Below are 12,356 nucleotides of genomic sequence, written 5' to 3' on the forward strand. Positions count from 1 at the left end.
GTCCGCATGTATCCCGTGCCACCCAACGTGCTCTAGAAGGTGTAAGTCAACTACCCTGGCCAGCAAGATCTCCGGATCTGTCCCCCATTGAGCATGTTTGGGACTGGATGAAGCGTCGTCTCACGCGGTCTGCACGTCCAGCACGAACGCTGGTCCAACTGAGGCGCCAGGTGGAAATAGCATGGCAAGCCGTTCCACAGGACTACATCCAGCATCTCTACGATCGTCTCCATGGGAGAATAGCAGCCTGCATTGCTGCGAAAGGTGGATATACACTGTACTAGTGCTGACATTGTGCATGCTCTGTTGCCTGTGTCTATGTGCCTGTGGTTCTGTCAGTGTGATCATGTGATGTATCTGACCCCAGGAATGTGTCAATAAAGTTTCCCCTTCCTGGGACAATGAATTCACGGTGTTCTTATTTCAATTTCCAGGAGTGTGTATACATGGTAAAGAAGAAATAAAAACTCTAAATAGAAATTTCCACAATTGCTTCCAAACATGATTCTTATGTCACAATTCCAAGAATTTAATTTCTTGATTGTTCCTACTGGTTCACTGTTGATGCAGGCAAATGGGGTGACTATACCCATGTTTGGAGCATACTGGAATTTTAGTGTCATATTTTTTTCTTTGCTGTTTATTACAAGCTGATTGTTATGTATGGTTGCTAAGTTGTTTCTGACAGTGTTTACTGGTTTCTGCAAATCCTTCCTTACTTTCCCTTTAAATGGAATTGTGGTGTCATCTGCAAATGTAATCATTTTATGAGCATTTGCATTTAAGCTTAAGATTATTAAAGTACAGGAGGAACAGAAGGTGTCCCATTACTGATCCTTGGGGTGCAGCATATTTAATTAGGTTATCATCTGACAAATAACAGAAATAGTTTTTACGTTCACATTCATGTTTTTGATGCACAATGCTTGCTTATGATTACTCCGGAAGGAACTGTTCCAATTGTTGGATAGGCCCTGAATACCATATTTTACAAGATTTGACAGCAGGTACACCATGTCAGAAGTTTTCGATAAGTCAATAAATACTCTTGTTGATTTGTGTTTCTTGTCTGGCAGGTTTAGTATGTAACTGATGCACCCAACATTTTTGCAATTCAAGAGCAACCAGTAATAGGTCTGCAGTTATTTACCTTAGTACTCTCACTTTTTATTACATTGGAATACCCTTTGATGTTTTCAATACATTAAGTGCATTAGTATTTCGATTATGTTTGGTGCCCTCCTCTTTAAAACTTAGCAGGACACCAGCAATGCCAGAAGAGTTGGAATTTATAGTTATTTTACCAATTTGGCTACATCTTGTGCAGATGACGATGATTTGTGGAGCATTCAACTTCGTGGTCCATCAGCGCCCGTACAAGTTCCAATCTTTCCATTTCCTGTTTTCGTGTCTTGCCACTACCCAAATGATGCTGAGGACAACACAAACACGCAGTCCATGAGCAGAGAAAATCCCAACGTGGCTGGGAATTGAACCCAGGACCCCGTGACCCAGAGGCAGCAACACTAGCCACTGATCCTCTACACTCACTAATTTTATGTCAATAGGCTTGCAAGTTCTTATTTAAGTTTGACTATCATATAATCAGCAACAGCTGTGAAAAAGTTAAATGTGTTTGCTACTGAAACGAAACTTTTATATTTTACGCAATACTATTTCCCCAGATTATTTTTATAAGACATAGCTTTCACTTTATTTGCTGAATTATAAATGTACTCATCATGACACTTTTTTGTTGCTATTATTAATTTTCTCAGTACTCTGAAAACTTCTTTTACAGAGAGGCATATTTCAAGTTACATATTTTATGAGGCAGTCTCTTTCTGGCATGAAATCATTAATCTTACTCTGATCCAACTGTTTGTTTTACAATTTTTCTGTGGTAATGAAAGTTGAAAGAAATGTGTTAATGTATCAGATATATCAACAGAGGTGTTAAATTTTTCATTTGTCATTTTTGCAAACCTGTGACAATTTTCATTAGTTTAATAAGCTGTTTAAGTAGTTTATGTTACCCTGACTAATTTCTACATGTGGTTGTTAAGGAGAGACTCCACTGGAGCAATTTCAACCAAATCTGGTACATGCATACCTCAGTGTCAGGCAACAATCACTGAATGGGTAACAACTAACTATTTATCATAGTTCAGGAAATATGACAATATAAATATTGAGATGTATGAAAAAAGAAAAAGCCACATCCTGCATAAAGTTTGAACACATTTATTCTTAACTACTAGGACACTACTACAGTCACATGAACTTATGGAAACCTCTGGCATCTGGCAGCATTTTTGCCAGCTTAGAACTACAAAGTTATAACACGTAAAGGGGAAAGGGGAAAATGACAGCCGTATATAGAGCTGCAGAGAAGTGTAGGGCATAGGGATGTTTGCAAAATTGTGCTGCAGACGTGTGAAGCAGCTGTGCACAGCATACAGAAACTGTCCTGTCTCTTATTTCTTAATTTGGATGTTGCAATTTTACATGTACATTATGCACATTACTCTGCGTGACTATTCATAATTCCAAAAGTTTCTCATGAATACAGGGAAAAGAAAATTCTTCAATACTTCTCTACAAACACAGTTAATGTTTTGTTTTCTAATAAAAAACTGACGAAATGAATACCTACGCAATGCTGGGCTTTTCAGGTGTGTGTGTGTGTGTGTGTGTGTGTGTGTGTGTGTGTGTGTGTGGGGGGGGGGGGGTGTCTCCTTTACAGTCACTTTAGCAAAGACAGATGGCATACAAACATGGCTGAAATTGTTAACATTATCTTTTTCTATAAAGCAATTTCACATTTGAATACTGTAATTGTCCAGGAAACTGACGATTACTAAAGGGGGGGGAAAAAAATCACAAATATGGCTAATTACTGGGCTAACATACGCAGCACAAAACTTTAGCATTCTGCAAAGTACGCTATCACATCCATGAGAGTACTAAGTCTTTGGTGATTTAATTATAAACTCAGTCTCCATCTCCTCAGTATCACTTAGGTGTATATCAGATAGCAATCTTGGAAAGCCATTTTCTAAGAGTTAAATGATTGCCTGTAGAAACTCAGTTTTTTAAAATTCATCTGCTATATTTAAAAGTGATGTATCTGAAATACCAGTAATGAAAGCATTTTTACTGCATGAAGTCTATATCTCAGACGTTATGCTGTTGGCCACACTACCTTCGCAATTGACGACAGTTTTAATATTATCCTGATAATTAGCCATTTTATCTGATTACCTCCTGATTTTTGCCTTCATAACATTTTTAAGAAACTGCGGTACTGTTTGTAATGGGCTATTGCAGCTCAATTTCTAACATTATGATATAACTGCTGCTCCATCCTCCATCATGTCCTTATCCCACTAGTCAGCCACCCAGTTTGGATGTTAGCTCTACTACTGGGTACTGGGCTTTGATCATTTTTAACTGCAAGTAACTTTCAAGGAGTAAGAAATGTGTGTTAAGGATAGAATTATATTTATCGTACATGTTATCAACACTATAAACACCCTGTCACTCATGGTCTTTAATGAGGTGGAAGAAAGTATGTGTTGCCACTGAACCAACATTGCTACACAGTTCATCATTACATTCAACAGTCTCTCTCTCTCTCTCTCTCTCTCTCTCTCTCTCTCTCTCTCTCTCTCTGTGTGTGTGTGTGTGTGTGTGTGTGTGTGTGTGTGTGTGTGTGTGGGGGGGGGGGGGGGGGACACGCTTTACATGTTACATCTTTCCATTACAATCCAATAGATTACGCACTCCAAAGAAATAACAAAATGCAACTGCCACTTCCTAGGTTAGGCTGACAGCACTAAATGGGAGAAGTGCTACCCTGTTCTGCTCGTCTCATCTCCCGATTGGCAGATAGATGCCAACACCCCACAAGACAAAATAACAAAAGTTTAACAATTACTATTTACTTATTCCCCTTTCCAAGTTCCTTCAGAAAGACCAAGACTGCACTTCACGTATTTCTGTATGGTCTACTTACTATTATGCGGTATACTGAGTAAATTTTTATTACTTTAACATGAACGACTACACAATGAAAAATCCAGGATGGAATAATGACAATATTATGAAAAGGATAGACTGTTATTCACTATATAGTGGAGATGCTGAATCACAGACCGAAACTCAACATTTCACTGTATGGTGAATAACAATCTATCGTTTTCAGATTACTGTCAACAACTAGAGATGCACACTCGTTTTAAAAGATTGGCAAAAAAACAGAAACTCTTTGCAGTTTAGATAAAGTGTTCACTAAATTTACTTTTCTAGTTAATTTAAAACAAGTTCATACAATATCACAGTAAAAAATTAAAATTATAAAAATTACAAAGAGACTGTTGAGCTGTCTAGTATATACTTACTAGCATACTCCCAGTATAGCCAGTACAAATGATCACAAAGTACTGCCAGTTTTCAGAGCCACAGGTTTTTGCTGAGTAGAGGAAACAATGTTCTACACTTTGAAGAGGTATGCAAATTGTCAAAGGCCCAGCCCAACTGTCTCTCTGTGAACTGAATAAATTTCTAAACAGAAATTTCTTTTTCACGTAGTTAAGATGTCTTATCACTTCGCTCTTCTCAGTCATTTTCAACCACAAATCAGTCAATGCCCTGAAAGAAATGAAAGGAATAACCTCAGTTTATGTATTACCCTTGTTATATACTTTCATCTAAATGTAACGGTGTAATGTTAGCTACAACAACATCCCGAATACATAAATGAGGAGGGGAGGGGAGAGAAGAGGAGAGGGAGAAAGAAGTCTGATCTTGTTGGGGAGTCAATCAACAGAGTGCACAGTCATGTTGATAAGAATATAGGTTACTTCAGTATTTGAGTGTGCCAATAGTTATATTTTCTTGACACTTGACAAATTCACGTGCACACACTGCACCTGCACATATCGCATAAGAGTACATATACAAAGAAACATTTTTAGGAGCGAGGCCACTTGATATTTCTGAAACAGAACAAAATGTGAAAAATGTGATTAGCCAGGTATGCACCTATGTCAGGGCCTCACAGAACAGGCAGGAATGCACAATCCATCGATGTAAACAAACATAACTTTCTTAGTTTTAAAATAGCATATTATGTTTTTTCTACTGAAAAGGAAACTAGAGGTACTGTTCGTGAGAGCAGACTTATTTTCCGTGCCCTAAACTTCGTACCTTCTGAAAAATGTTGATTTTTGAATGATAACAACAAAGCACTAAGAATGCCTACAACAGGCTTCACGACAGTGAAAGCAAATCACATTACAGCAGGAGCTGTGGCACCGTTTAGGAAGTATAAGATTTAGTGCAGTGAAAAAAAGTTTGCCATCACATACCTCTAGCTTTCATTTCAGTAGGGGGAAAAACCTGTGCCATTTTACAAAAATATACCTGTTTTGATGTGATGTTTGCTTACTTGTTGGGATTTTTCATTCCTGCCCGTTGTTTGAGTCCCTGACATAGGTGAATCCCTGGCCAATTACATTTTTCCATGTGTGTTTTATTTCAGGAACAGAAGAGATGGCAAAGTTATGTGGGACACACTATACACAGCAGTTCAGTTCTTATTAACCTTTTGGCTACAGTGGACTGCTACAGCAGTTGCAGTATACCTGGCCTTTTTTTAGATTGGCAGCAGCAGCAGCAGCTGTTTTGAGACATGCACGAGATTATCATTGTAACCTGATGAAATAAAGAGGTCAATTTGTGATTGTTGCATGGCTGCTGAACAAACACAGTTTTAAATCAAGCACACATAATTACCTAAATTACTTTGTTGCCAATTCAATGTATACTTATGGTGACATTTCACAACACTTTATACAGTAGTTTGCTGAAATCCGAAAGATGACATTTCAATGTTTATCCTGTAATTTTGGTACAATCTGCTTCTTTGCAGTATGGTGTGAGACAGTAGTGTTGTTATAGACTGTTGTAAACATGTGGAAATATTCTAAATAAACGATCCCAACCCTCAGTACCAATCCAAAACCAATAATGAAAACAAGGCTGAGAAATTGTCAGTGCACTGGAAATCCTCAGCACTGAGTACCGTAAGAGGCATGGCAACGCAGTGCCACAGGCATGATTACTAAGGCGTCAATCCATTTGAAATCACCCAGATGATGTTGCTCAACATTTTTTATTTTCTTGATTTTTTTATCATGACTTCCCTATAGACAGACATTCACAAAACACTGTTTTAAAATTTTTTTATAAGTCATAGTTTTTTCTGGCAGCCATTTTTACAATGGCGGTTGGGCAAATTTTAGTGGAAATCTACGTTTGCGGAAAGTTTAATTGCCATGTTATTTTAAAAGATATCAGAATAATTCAAAAACCAGTGTGCTCAGCATGAAATGAACTTCAGGCATATTTTTTTTTTTTTTAAATTTCTCTATCATGCAAGAGAGTCACTCAAACTCTTTCAGTAAAGACTCTGAAAAATTTATCAATCTTCACTTTTTAAGGCCTTCAATTTTCATGAAGGAAGAGAGACAGACTAATAATATGTTATCTCTGTGTTGTGTACTTACATAACTACCTGCAGTAAAAGTTGCAGTCCTGAGAATGCACTCCTGTTTTTTCTAGAGCTTTCCAAAAATGGCCAAAACCCTTCTGACGTAAATTTTTGCAGGTCAATATCTGAAAAGGGACTGAATGAAAACAACTGAAAATTTTACAGAATGTTCTTTATTCTCAAGGGCATATCTCACAAAAAAATTATGACTGAGACTCAACTACATTGAGAGTAATAGAGCAGCAAATTTCAGTAAAAACACTACCCCTTGTGAGTGCAGTGCCAAGTTAGCAAACAAGGGCTTGAAATTATTACAGTTGACATTGGTCAAATGATGTTTAAATCATTACATACAATAAATGATCAAATATTTCTACTTTTAAATAACAATGGACAGAGATAACAATTGGTAAGAGTTCTAATTCTTAAAAATTAACGGTACATTTGTTGTACTACACTTGCATACAGTATACACATAATAATGTTTCTCCATTTATACAGATTTAAAACTTCAGTTTTAACTACTTGCCAGCTGCAATTTTCATTAGGGAGTTAAACTAACATGATATTTCATTGCATAGTTCATCAGTTATGTTGTGTGTTCTACCAGACACTTTGCGAATTCCATTGGAGTTACTTTTCATATTACTTTCTTTGCAGGACCCAAGACAATAAACAAGTGAATAAGAGTTTAGTAAGTGTAGATCTGAAGTCTCCCATCTTCAACTGTTTTCAAGAAAAAATGGTTCAAATGGCTCTGAGCACTATGGGACTCAACATCTTAGGTCATAAGTCCCCTAGAACTTAGAACTACTTAAACCTAACTAACCTAAGGACATCACACACACCCATGCCCGAGGCAGGATTCGAACCTGCGACCGTAGCAGTCCCGCGGTTCCGGACTGCAGCGCCAGAACCGCTAGACCACCGCGGCCGGCTGTTTTCAAGAACAGTAGATTTTTCAAGTATTGAAATGAGTTGTTTTGTGGGTGAACTAATAAGTGAACAGTGCCATAAACAACACTACAAGAAGAAAGTGCATCAAGAATTAATAAGTGTGAGTGACTTTGCAGATGAAGAACAATGTTTGTTAAAATTAAGAATTTCGAAAGAAATTTCTAATATTTGTTATTACCACAAAGATAAATATGTAGACAAATACAACCACATTTTTGGTAAAAAGTGTTGTGACCTATTTGGTACTCACAAAAAGCCAGTTAAAAACGATTTGTATAAAATACTAGTTGAACACCTAAACAAAAAAAATGTGGATATTAACCTAATTCCTGGACAAGCTCTATGCCCAACTTGCGCATCAAGAATATTTGTAAATAAACCAGCTGAGAAAGTGGCAATTAGTGTTGAGAATGATCCTGAATTTCTTCCTGGGCCTTTTCAATTGGTTGAGGATGATCCTTTGCATGAAGTAGAATCAATATGTGAAACTTTGGAATTATCTCCTTTACGTGAAATAACAAAGTTCAACAAAGACCAGCGACTATCAGCTTTACAAAGAAAAACTGATAAAATTAAAAGTTCTGTCAAGCGAAAATTGGAAGAATCTTTCCAAAATGACTTAGATGCTCAGAATGGAAATAGTACAGAAAATGTACAAAGTGAGTATGATATACTTATTACCAAAATGAAAGAAAAATTCAGTTTCCAGTAAAGACGACAAAATTAAGACAATTAGCCTCTTGCCAAGATCAGGGTCAAAGAAAAAAATAATCGAGGAACTTGGTGCATCTGAATACATGGTGAAGTTAAGTAGGCAGCTGGTTATGGATCAAGGTATCTTACCACATCTTTCGAAAAGACAAGGTGCCAACAAATCTAGTGAAGTTTTTATTAATAGTGTTAAAGAATTTTACGAGGATGATGACAATAGTCTCATGTGTCCTGGTAAAAAAGAATTTGTTTCAACTGTGATTGACAATGTTAACGTGCAGAAGCAGAAAAGGTTAATTATTCTCTCTCTGAATGAGCTCTACAGCCTCTATAAACAAAAATACCCAGATAACAAAATTGGCCGCTCTATGTTTTGTGTTCTACGACCTAAGCGTTGTGTTCTTCAGAGTTCATCAGGAACTCATACTGTATGTGTTTGCAAGCATAATCAAAACACAAAGCTTATGATGGAAGGTGCAAAGCTTAATGCAAATTATAAAGACCTGATAGCTTTCATAGTATGTGATATTGATAATGAAAAACATATGCTTGACATATGTGCAGGATGTTTTGGACCAGATACCCTACTTGATATCTTAAAAAATGAACTTGACATCTTGCCTGATGATGTTTTCAAACAATGGGTACAAACTGATAGAGTTGAGCTTATTACACAGGTAATGCCCAGTGAAGGATTTTTACAGTCTCTTGTCGATAAGCTGGTGCTTTTAAAATCCCACCACTTTACCTCAAAAGCTCAAGCTCAATATTTTAAGGAAACGAAAGAAAAGCTGAAAGAAACCCACTGTTTAGTGATTGGTGATTTTGCAGAAAACTAAACATTTACAGTACAGGATGAAATTCAATGGACTAATGCACAAGCGACACTGCACCTGTTTGTCATCTACTTTAAAAAAGAAAACGTGTGTTGCAAATCTATTTGTGTAATTAGTGACCACCTACAACATAATACCACGACTGTGTATGCATTTCAACATCACCTCATTAGAGAAATTAAGAATATCATACATAATGTTGAAAAGATAATTACTTTAGTGATGGCGCAAGCAGCCAGTACAAAAATAAGAAAACTTCATTAATATCTGCCAACACAAAAAGGATTTTGTTTTACCAGCAGAGTGGAATTTCTTTGCCGCATCACACGGAAAGAATTCTTGCGACGGGATAGGCGGGACAACAAAAAGAAAAGTTACAAGAGCTTCCCTTCAAAGACCTTACACAGAACAGATCCTGACTCCACACGATTTGTTCAAATACTGTCAACAGAATATTACTGGAATCAGATATATATTTGTTTCTTCAACTGAAATTGAACAAATCAAAACAATGCTGACAGAGATTTGATTGTTGTTTACCACTGAAAGGAACAAGAAGCTATCGCAGATATGCTCCCATAATTGACAATCAAATAAGATGTTACTTCCAAAGGCTCCAACTTTGATGATCATCAAACTTCAATACTTTTTACAAATGTATCATCTTTTACGAATAACGATTTTGTTGTTTGTATGTATGATGAGAAGTGGTAGCTTGGAAAAATTGAAGAGAAAAGTGAAGATTACAATGATGTTTTAGTGCATTTCTTTCACCCTTCTGGTCCAAGAACTGCCTTTCAACTTTCCAAAAATCTGCTTGGGTGCCTGCAAATAAAATAGTACGAAAGCTGACTGGACTGGAACTCACAACAGTGTCTGGTAGAACACACAACATAACTGATAAACTATGCAATGAAATATCATGTTTGTTTAACTCCCCAATGAAAATTGCAGCTGGAAGTAGTTACAACTTAAGTTTTAAATCTGTATACATGGAGAAACATTATTATGTGTGTACTGTATGCAAGTGTAGTACAACAAATTTACCGATAATTTTAAGAATTAGAACTCTTACCAACTGTTATCTCTGCCCATTGTTATTTAAAAGTAGAAATATTTGATCATTTATTGTATGTAATGATTTAAACATCATTTGACCAATGTCAACTGTAATAATTTCAAGCCCTTGTTTGCTAACTTGGCACTGCACTGCACAAGGGGTAGTGTTTTTACTGAAATTTGCTGCTCTATTACTCTCAACCTACCCCCATGAACCATGGACCTTGCCGTTGGTGGGGAGACTTGCATGCCTCAGCGATACAGATGGTCGAACCGTAGGTGCAACCACAACGGAGGGGTATCTGTTGAGAGGCCAGACAAACGTGTGGTTCCTGAAAAGGGGCAGCAGCCTTTTCAGTAGTTGCAGGGGCAACAGTCTGGATGATTGACTGACCTGGCCTTGCAACATTACCCAAAATGGCCTTGCTGTGCTGGTATTGCGAACGGCTGAAAGCAAGGGGAAACTATGGCCGTAATTTTTCCCAAGGACATGCAGCTTTACTGTATGGTTAAATGATGATGGCGGCCTCTTGGGTAAAATAGTCTCCCATTCGTCATTATCAGGAGAAAGAAAACTGGTGTTCTACGGATCGGAGTGTGGAATGTCAGATCCCTTAATCGGGCAGGTAGGTTAGAAAATTTAAAAAGGGAAATGGATAGATTAAAGTTAGATATGGTGGGAATTAGTGAAGTTCGGTGGAAGGAGGAACAAGACTTCTGGTCAGGTGACTACAGGGTTATAAACACAAAATCAAACAGGGGTAATGCAGGAGTAGGTTTAATAATGAATAAAAAAAAAAAAAAATAGGAGTGCGGGTAAGCTACTACCAACAGCATAGTGAACGCATTATTGTGGCCAAGACAGACACGAAGCCCATGCCTACTACAGTGGTACAAGTTTATATGCCACCTAGCTCTGCAGATGAAGAAATTGATGAAATGTATGATGAGATAAAAGAAATTATTCAGGTAGTGAAGGGAGACTAAAATTTAATAGTCATGGGTGACGAATTCAAGAGTAGGAAAAGGCAGAGAAGGAACCATAGTGGGTGAATATGGATTGGGGGAGAGAAAAAGAGGAAGCCGTCTGGTAGAATTTTGCACAGAGCATAACTTAATCATAGCTAACACTTGGTTCAAGAATCATAGAAGAAGGTTAGAAGGTTGTATACATGGAAGAAGCCTGGAGATACTGACAGGTTTCAGATAGATTACGTAATGGTAAGACAGAGATTTAGGAACCAGGTTTTAAATTGTAAGACATTTCCAGGGGCAGATGTGGACTCTGACCACAATCTATTGGTTATGAACTGTAGATTAAAACTGAAGAAACTGCAAAACGGTGGGAATTTAAGGAGATGGGACCTGGATAAACTGACTGGACCAGAGGTTGTACAGAGTTTCAGGGAGAAACTAAGGGAACAATTGACAGGAATGGGGGAAAGAAATACAGTAGAAGAAGAAAGGGTAGCTCTGAGGGATGGTAGTGAAGGCAGCAGAGGATCAAGTAGGTAAAAAAGACTAGGGCTAATAGAAATCCTTGGGTACCAGAAGAGATATTGAATTTAATTGAATCCTTGGGTAACAGAAGAAATATTGAATTTAATTGATGAAATGAGAAAATATAAAAATGCACTAAATGAAGCAGGCAAAAGGGAATACAAACGTCTCAAAAATGATATCGACAGGAAGTGCAAAATGGCTAAGCAGGGATGGCTGGAGGACAAATGTAAGGATGTACAGGCTTATCTCACTAGGGGTAAGACAGATACTGCCCACAGGAAAATTAAAGAGACCTTTGGAGAAGAGAGAGCCACTTGTATGACTATCAAGAGCTCAGATGGAAACCCAGTTCTAAGCAAAGAAAGGAAAGCAGAAAGGTGGAAGGAGTATATAGAGGGTCTATACAAGGACGATGTACTTGAGGACAATATTATGGAAATGGAAGAGGATGTAGATGAAATGGGAGATATGATACTGCGTGAAGAGTTTCACAGAGCACTGAAAGACCTAAGTCGAATCAAGGCCCCAGGAGTAGACAGCATTACATTAGAACTACTTACGGCCTTGAGAGAGCCAGTCCTGACAAAACTCTACCATCTGGTGAGCAAGATGTACGAGACAGGAGAAATACCCTCAGACTTCAAGAATATAATAATTCCAATGCCAAAGAAAGCAGGTGTTGACAGATGTGAAAATTACCGAACTATCAGTTAAGTCACAGCTGCAAAATACTA

The 12,356-nt window shown here is 37.5% G+C and overlaps 1 protein-coding gene across 3 annotated transcripts in view; it reads right to left on the bottom strand.

Moving 5' to 3' along the window:
- Positions 1 to 12,356, bottom strand: part of LOC126260230 (hrp65 protein-like) — a 176,911-nt gene that overhangs the window by 3,450 nt on the left and 161,105 nt on the right. For all 3 annotated transcript variants that reach the window (XM_049957535.1, XM_049957537.1, XM_049957536.1), the window contains exon 12: positions 4,404 to 4,653. The gene's annotated coding sequence lies outside the window, so the exon portion shown is untranslated. The remainder of the gene's footprint in view (positions 1 to 4,403; positions 4,654 to 12,356) is intronic.

This window comes from Schistocerca nitens, chromosome 5 (genome assembly GCF_023898315.1).
Source record: "Schistocerca nitens isolate TAMUIC-IGC-003100 chromosome 5, iqSchNite1.1, whole genome shotgun sequence".
Classification (NCBI taxonomy): domain Eukaryota; kingdom Metazoa; phylum Arthropoda; class Insecta; order Orthoptera; family Acrididae; genus Schistocerca; species Schistocerca nitens.